Source organism: Capsicum annuum, chromosome 11 (genome assembly GCF_002878395.1).
Source record: "Capsicum annuum cultivar UCD-10X-F1 chromosome 11, UCD10Xv1.1, whole genome shotgun sequence".
NCBI classification, from domain to species: Eukaryota; Viridiplantae; Streptophyta; class Magnoliopsida; order Solanales; family Solanaceae; genus Capsicum; species Capsicum annuum.
The window spans coordinates 162,817,640-162,826,896 of NC_061121.1; positions in this window are offsets into that span (position 1 = coordinate 162,817,640).

Here is a 9,257-nt window from a genome sequence, read left to right on the forward strand (position 1 = left end):
AGCAGTAGAAAACTTAAGAACATAATAATCCGATCCTAATTTAATAAGAGGTACTTGATCCATAATTTTCCAAAGTCCTTCCATCTTGGTTCTCAGATATTTGTGGGTAATACGTGTACCTATTAACTTTATTGATGAGTGAATATTTTCAAGGAGCATATAACTTTTGGTTATCCTTATGGGTAAGAGTGGTAGTTTTTATTCCAATGGGGGACTCAACTATGCATGCTTCCATAATGCTAGCCGCTGAATTTTTTGAATGAAGAGATTCATTGTAATTTTTTGAGAAAAATGTGTAAAAAAATACTTGTACTTAGGAAAAATTTGTAGTTACATACCCTAAAATTTGTAGGGATCCTATGACCCCACCCCCCCAGACTATTTTTTACTACATTTAACTGGCATATATTTGCACCTTATCAAACATTTTTTTTCTTACGCGTTCAATGTGCGTAAAATACACGTAGTGGTCCAAGTGAAAAATATATGCCAGTTAAATACGGTAAAAAATAGTCAAGTGGGTCATAGGACTCCCACAAATTTCAAAATCTGTAACTGCAAATTTTACCGAAATATAGATACTTTTTGTACCTTTTCCCCCAATTTTCCATGTCAACATCAATTATATTTTTAGAACCCAATAGTCTTATTTTGCAGTTGCTATCAATTGATTTGTCTGGGGGCTTTGGTGGATTTTTATAGGGATGTGGAAGACAAGAGGTTTTTTTCTGCACTATTGAAGAAAAATGTTTAGCCTAGTAAAACTTTTAGAGACAGAAAGCTAGATAGAAAGCTAGAGAGAAGGTATAGGAGAAGTCATAATTATGTTACTTCACCCAGCTAATACTTAAGTATAAAAAATTAACTTAAAGGGTTGTAGAAACCCTGAGGGTTGCACCACACAATGAGGGACCAGGCCCCTCAAAGTCAATCACAGGTAATCGAACACTAAAGTGTAGGAAAACTAAAGGTTGTGTAGGAAAAGAACAACACACAAGATTTAACGTGGAAACCTCTTTGCTCAAGCAAGGAAAAACCATGGCTTGCCCTTACAAGCACCCAAGATATCCACTACAATCAACCCCTTGAATATAGACTCGATTTCAGCCTAACTCTAGGCTCCTCCTACTAGTAGTAACTCTCCTACAGCCTCAACTTGGCAACTCTTCCAAGACTACCTAAAACTGATTAACTCTAATCAGTATCAAACTTAGGCAACTCTACCTAAGCACACTCTATGAAAAGAGAAAATATCACTACTCTTATAGAATGAGTAATTCAATTATAAATTAAAACTTACTCAAGACACTCTATAATTCAGCACACACATATGGCAAAAGAGCTTGAGTAATATAAGATATGGAGTTTTTGCCTTTCTGTCTCTTCAACACTCTTTTTGTGTTTGCAAAAACTATTTGATGAAGAAGTATTTCTTTTCTTTTATAGATGAGTGATGATTAGGGCTGAAATATCATTGGACCAGGTGTCCTAATCAGTATGAGCAACACCTTGCAGTTTGTTACACAAGAGGACAAAATTGTACAGCTACACGTGCCAGCTGTACTATAGTTATGAACATCTAGGGACCTGGTTCCTTGTAGTCATCTGCTCATCATCAAAACTACAGATAGTAAACTTTCCCCTTTTCAATGATGACAAACCAACCACAACGCTTTGAGCATCACTACATATCCATCATATTTAATTAGTGTGATTACCACTATGAAGATGAATATTCCCTCTATCGTCATGCTTCTACTATCATGCAACACAGGGACTTGGTCCCTTGTTATCATTTGCAGCAAAAACTCTGAGCACATTTGATTTCCCCTATCACTGTGAACCATTATTCATTTATTTGCTTCCTCCTACCATTATGCGCCATAATTCATCTGGTGTATTTGCATACTTCCCCCTATCAACATGCCTTCTTTTATTCGTCTATCCAGCACATCACTTACTTTCTCTATCAGTATGCCATTTAAATTTGCAACTCAACTTATCATAGACATCTGTATCAATTGCACCTGGTACCTAGTCCCTACTACATGAACTTAGTATTCCCTCTTTTGGAATCATTGAAAAGTGAGTACAGTAAATCAAGAGTAAAATAAGCACAAATTAGTTAACTCATGGTCATTGAGGCAACATTAACATGAAGAATAACTTTACAATTTAAATGGAAAAAATATAACACACAAAGAAAATATTCATTCATAAATAGAGTATAATTATTATTACAGTGCATAATTTAAATATTCTAGGGAAAAAGCTGCAGTAATCAAGAAAGATTAACAAGTAAAGGACTAGGAAAATTTTTTGAAGGAGTAGGGTCAGGTTGTTGTTGAGATGCCGTATCTCTGCATTTAGTCTAAGGTCCTTATCATTTAAGATTAACACCCTCATCTTTAGTTCAACATTCTCAGTTATGAGCATTTCTGAGACACATGGGCTTCTTTTGGAGAGATGCTTAATTTTCACCTGGAGCTTGCTAATTTCTTCATCTTTGGTAGCTAGGTTGAACTTTAGTTCTTCCATTTCCTTGTTAAACTCCCTTTGAGAAATGCTACCTGATTTAACACATTAAATTTTGGCCAATGTCTTCATGCCAAGTATTTGTAGCACAGCCCCACGGGTTCCATTTTTACAGACAATACCAAATTGGTCAAATACCTTGTTTAACAAATATCCATAAGGCATCCTATGTTGTCTATTTTTCCTAAGAACCACTTTGTGAATGTATTCCATCATTAAAGTAGGTAGATTAATGAATTCAAAGCTAATAGGGCATTCCATCACATACAAATCAGTGGCTGAGGCAATGTTTTTCTTTTGTGATCTAGGCAGAATCACCTTGTTCACAAAGTCAACGACCAATTGAAACTTACTCTTAAGTGATTTCCTCTTTACTGTAGCCATAGATTTACCTTTAACCTTCGATGCATTATCTAAGAATTTTATTGAAGGCATCTACTTTGAGATAGTTCTCACACCATATATAGAAACTTTTAGAATTCTTCCCAGTGTTTCTTCATTTAGCTTTATTTTCTTTCTTAGACCTATGCAGTCAGATTCAACCCATCTTCTGAAAATTCCAAAGTAAAATATTCCCTAACTATTTTTCTAAAAATAGTGGGAATAGGTCCTTCCATGAGATGCATCCAACCTTGATGTTTTACCAACTCAACTAGTTCTATCATACCAGGTTTTGTTAGCACATTTGAATAAAAAATCCTTCCAGTTAATACCTTTTGATTTTTTCAAGAACCCATTTCTACCTTTCTTGGAAAAACCTTACTGTTCTCCCCATTCTTTCTTTTAGTATAAGTGATCACAAATTCTTTTTCAGCTACTTTCTTTTTTTTTGGGATAAGGTCCCTCAAGTGTGAGCAACTTCTCAGTAAAACTTCCAGACCATTTTTTAGAAATTCTTGGTATTTTACTAACATTGTTTTTCTTATGATCAACTATGCTCTTTTATGGGATATTTGACAATAATATGAGGTTTTTAGCAACACATCTTTCATCCACCACAACACTATCAGAATAGTTTTAAGGATCCAGGGATGATTTTTTATCAACAAGTTGAATGATAAGGAGTTAGGCTTTGGAAAATTAAGAACAGAAGGATGTTTTTCAGAAAGGTTTGGGAAGAGATTTTTAACTACGCTAAGCTCAAAATCCTTTGAAGAACATGAAAATGGGAGAGCTACAGCCATTAGAAAGGTTTTTTTCTTAGAAGGGCTATTTGGAATTTGGATTTTCTTTTTTGATACGAGAAGGAGTGAGTGCAACAAGATTTAAGGATTAATGAGGACCAGGAAGGGTTTTATTATGGGAACAGGATATGATCAATTTCAGATTTTTGGTGACTGACCTTCCCTTTTAGAAGGGCAACCTTTTTCTGACACAAGAACAGGAAGGACATGGCTTTTTCTTGATCAAACAGACAAAATTTGCAAATACAAGATACTAACCTGAGAGATGGGACCAGGTCCCTCACTAGTTTGTGTGAATCTTCAACTTTGTGCTTGTCATATCTGTCCACCTCTAAAGTTATTCCCATAGGTGTATACCTGCAGAGGTATGTTACTGAGTTAGATCAACATGTACCTAATTTACCAAGGATACCTGCCTCCTGAACATAGCAAAATTTTGGAAGAAAAGCTGATCCATCTAGTAAGTCAGGCTGATACAACTTGTTAGTTTTTACACACCATTTTATTTTAGAAGTTTTCCTGAAGGTAGGTCTAAGGACTAGTTCCCAGACTTATCATCCTTTGAATCTTCAAGGTTCCTTCTGCACTACTTTAGACTAGCCAACATCTTTCAGAATCTTTTCATAACTTTGTGAGCTCATCTTTGGGATAAGAATGCTGAAAAAGCCATGCAATTTTTTACTTAGGATCTTCTTTGCACTCTTTCCTGTAGATGTGAAGTTATAATGTCAAGGGATATAAGAGGATATGTATTTCCAGTTTGATCCTTTAAGATGAATTCCACTAGGACCAGGTCCCTGTGAAATCTTGACTAGACACTTTTTGGAATTCCTCTATTTGAGTTGATATTTATGATTGAGATCATGGATCATCATTCATAATCTTTTTCTACATTATTAGCCTCTTGACTATTCCCATCAGCTATATGTAATTTTTGACCCTTTTTACTTATTCATATAAGACACCTTTACCTTGAAGTGTCTCAGGGAAAAGAATATAGTCAGACCTTCCATTCATAGCCTTGAGCAATTACATATCAAGAAGATAGTTTTGATTGCAAATCCTTTTTCCCTCCTGCACTTATAATCATTTGTTAGACTTGGGAACCTATTTGAGTTTGAGTTCTCAGAGGACAGAGGTGTGATTAAATCCTTCTTTGTCCATCTAGGTAATGTGAGCTTCTTTATATTCTTTCAAGGTCTCAAACCTTAAGGATAGGTTCTTCCCTGGTGGACATGTCTAATGTTTTTCATTCTTGCTTTGGATAGCTTTGACAGTCTTCTTTCAGGTGTCCATCTCTTCCATAGTGAGTGTACAAAAATTTATATGCTTTGTTTTTGACATTTTGAACAACTTTGCTTTGTGACCTAAATGATTGAGTTTTGTGCTGATACCCAAGGACCTTACCATTAATAATTCCTTGAAAAGTTAGGTTAGAAAGGATTTGTAAAGTCTATTGAAGGGATTTTTTAGTTCTTCCCTTAGACGGATCAGGTCCCTCTCTAATTCTTCATTCTTCTAAAGTGAAGACATAAGATATTTTTGGGAATCATCAAATTTTTCTTCAATCTTAACCTAAAAATTTAATGCTTCTTTCTTCACCTTACTTTCAGAAGCATCTACTTTCTCCAGTTTACTCACTAAGCTCAGATTTTAAAATTTTAGCTTAGCAACTTGCTCTTCAGTTTCAGATATTTAGAGAATTAGAACAATTAAATCAAGCTCTTGACTTTCCACTTTTTCTTCCAGAGTAATTTTTTTTTGAGTCATTTCACACATAGAGTCAATCAGCATATTTGCAGGCCTTTTTATCTTTCTAGTAGAATAGTTGTCCAAGTTTTCTTTAAGGTCAGAAAGTGTCACCTTATTTTCTTCTTCATTTTTAGTGTTTGCCATAAAATCAAACAAGGAATCAAAGTTCACTTTCTTATCCTCCAGTGCAAGTATAGAAACATCTGCAGACTTCTCAGCTTCATCAGATTCATTGGAGGAGTCACCCCAACTAGCAAAGGCTTGTTTAATTGCAAAATCAGCCGCAACTTGTCTTCTTGTTTTTACAGGGACCTGGTCCCTGTTCTTTCCATTGTCACCTCCAATATTGAGATACTTCTGATAGTCTATTTTGTGCATTGTACAATCTTTTATGAAATGATTAGGACTACCACATTTGTGACACACTTTCATAGTGACACCTTTTCTGTTGCTATTTCCACTTCTTTGGAACTGGCCACTTTTGCTCATAGATCTAACAATTCTTTTTTCCAAGTAGGCAACATCAGTGTTTTCTTCATTTGGCTCTGATTTTGAAGCTTTTAAAGCCAATTTTTTTTCTCTTTTTACTTTCTTCTTCTCTTCTCTTCTCTTTCTTTCATGCTGAAGGTTTCATATTAAGTGGTCAACATATCAACTTTTGAATCCTTTACATTAATGGTTCCCTCATGAGCTGTCTTCAAGTAGTTTGAGATTTCCTTAGCTATTTCACAAGCTGAAATCTTGCTGTATTCATCTGGCCTTATACCTCAGACTAGCAATTTCTTGTACTTGTAATTGTTTTCAACTTTCTTTCTATCTTTATCATTGAATTCCTTCCTGCTTTTGACAACCATTCTTGTTACTTCTCCTTCTTTGACATCTGTAACTAGAGCATGAGGACCATCAAGAATTATGTCCATTAGTTCACTATCCTCAACCATAATGAAGTAAACATCCTTGTTTTCTACCACCCATAGTATTGTCCATTAAATCTAGGTGGTCTGGTGGCAGATTGCCCTTCTTCCAGGTTAGGTGGAGCAGCCATGCTAACCAAGATACTCTAGGTATGAACCTTTTAGAGTTTTTTGGTTCTGATACCAATTGTAGAAACTCCGAGGGTTGCACCACACAGTGAGGGACCAGGTCCCTCAAAGTCAATTATAGGCAATCGAACACTAAAGTGCAAGAAAACTAAAGCCTATGCAGGAAAATAACAACACACAAGATTTAACATGAAAACTTCCTTACTCAAGGAGGAAAAACCACAGCTTGCCCTCACAAGGATCCAAGAGATCTACTATAATCAACCTCTTGATTACAGACTCGATTTTAGTCTAACTCTAGGCTTGTCCTGCTAGTAGTAAATCTACTACAACCTCAACTTGGCAACTCTGCCAAGACTACCCAAAACTGATTAACTCTAATCAATATCAAATTTAGGCAACTTTACCTAAGCACTTTCCAAGTAAAGAGAAAAGATCATTACTTTTATAAATTGAGTACTTTGTTTACAAATTAAAACTCACTCAAGACACTCTCTAATTCAGCATACACATATGGTAAAAGAGCTTGAGCAATATCAGATATGAAGTTTTTGCCTTTCTCACTCTTCAACACTATTTTTGTGTTTGCAAAAACTATTTGATGAAGAAGCATCATTTTCCTTTTATAGATGAGTCATGATTAGGGCTGAAATATTATTGGACCAGGTGTCCCAATCAGTACGAGCAACACCTGTCAGTTTGTTACACAAGAGGAAAAAACTGTGTTGTCACGCGTGCCAACTGTACTATAGTCATGAACATCCAGGGTGAAGATCTTTAGCAATATTATTTGTACTTTTTGCCCTTCGAGATAATTTTTTATTTTACTTTTTTTCCTTTAATTACTATTCCATTATATTTATAATATATAAGATTAAGTATTCATGTTATATATGGTAAGAAAAAAAATATATGCTAAACATTTTAGAAAAAAGAATAATTAAAGAGTACTAATATATATGGTAACTACAATTTGTAAGAAGTCTTTATATTTTATAGTTGTAAATCAATTTAAATATTTTCTTATAGAATTATTTATTTGAAGGATGTAGTAAATAAAAGTTTACAATTCTATTAAACCAATGTTTTGCCCACAATTCATTTTAGGTTTATCAATAACATGCTTTTTCTTTTTTAGTTTCCCTTCGTCCCTTTTATCCTTCTTATCGTGAAAGATGCGATTTTTTGTCATGAAAGATATTATTTTTAGTGTGACTCAGTATTAATTATTTACTAGTGTATCTATCCGTGCTTCGAAAAGTTATAAAAATTATTCTACAAATATAAAATTATAGATCTAATTTATACATTTCATGTAAAATATTTTTCATATTATTTTATATATGAAAGTATTAATGTTTGAGAAATTAAATACTTTTTCTATCCTAATTTTTTAATTCTTATATATTATGAATTATTGACTATGTTGATTTGTTATATTTTTGTATAATTTATATATATAAAAATATTATCATAATAATTTTCAATAATATATATGCAAATTCCTATAGAAAAATATCACGAAGCACCTCCACTTTTATGAATTAATGCACTGTCTTCCTCTTTTATTTTTCTCCAACTACTATTTATATTTATAAGCACATGATTAAAAAAAAGTGAATTATCCAACTTCTTACTACCATTGACACAAAAAGAAGTTGCTACTTCACTTGAATGATATCTTTTATTAAAAAAAAAAATCAAAAGATTAAGTTACTTAGTGAATAGTTTTAGATTCCTCATTACTCATAATAGTGATTTTTAAATGCATGAATGTATATAATAGGGATAATACCCACGAAAATAACTGAATTTTGATCGGATTTCTAGTTGAGCATACTGAACTTTGCGAGGTTCTATTACCCCCTAGACTTGTTTTTTTATTTTTTTATTTTAATGGCATATATCTGCCAACTTTTACATATGCGTGTAATTCACGCACATTGGGCGCGTGATAGTGATAAAAATCGTTATAAAACCTTACTTTTTGGTCAGAAATCCCCTCAATTTTTTAATAAACAATAATTTTTATGTTTTTTTAATTTATTTTTCATTTATATCTTTTTCCTCTTCTCTCTTCTTTCTTTCTTTCTTCTCTTATCTTCAATGGTGCTCCTTTCCCTTCTCTCTTCTTTCTTTCTTCTCTTCAATGGTGCTCTATTGGTGCTCCATGGTTGAATTGGAATTGGGTGATCTTCAACACACCCAATTCAATTACATCAATTTAAATCAATTTCAAAACACACACACCCCAAATTGGTCATCCTTCAATTCCATCAAAATAGCAAAATTAACCTATCATTGCCACCACCAACCAACTTTCAAGAATTAGGAATCAAGATTTTGGTGAAAAAAGCTTGTCACCACCAATCAACTTTCAAGAATTAGGAATCAATATTTTGATTAAAAAAAGCTTGTTTGGGAATGAAGTCTTAGCTCCATTCACCAAAGGAAAATACGGTATACCTCAAATGGTTACAGTTGCCATTCTGCTAAAAAAAAATACGATTTTGGCTTAAAGCAATGAAATCGCCGATTTGGTGAATTATTACAAACTCAAATGAGACTCAAATCTTTTTCAGTTGATATTATCCACAGTTTTATTCCCTTGGAGTTTGGAGTGTTTGTTCTGTGAAAATATTTTCTAATTGATATTCATTATAGAGCTTGTATGTTTGTGGAAACTGATACAAAGAAACTTCAGTGGTCAAGTTTTTACTTGCTATGGTTGTTTCAAGAAAAT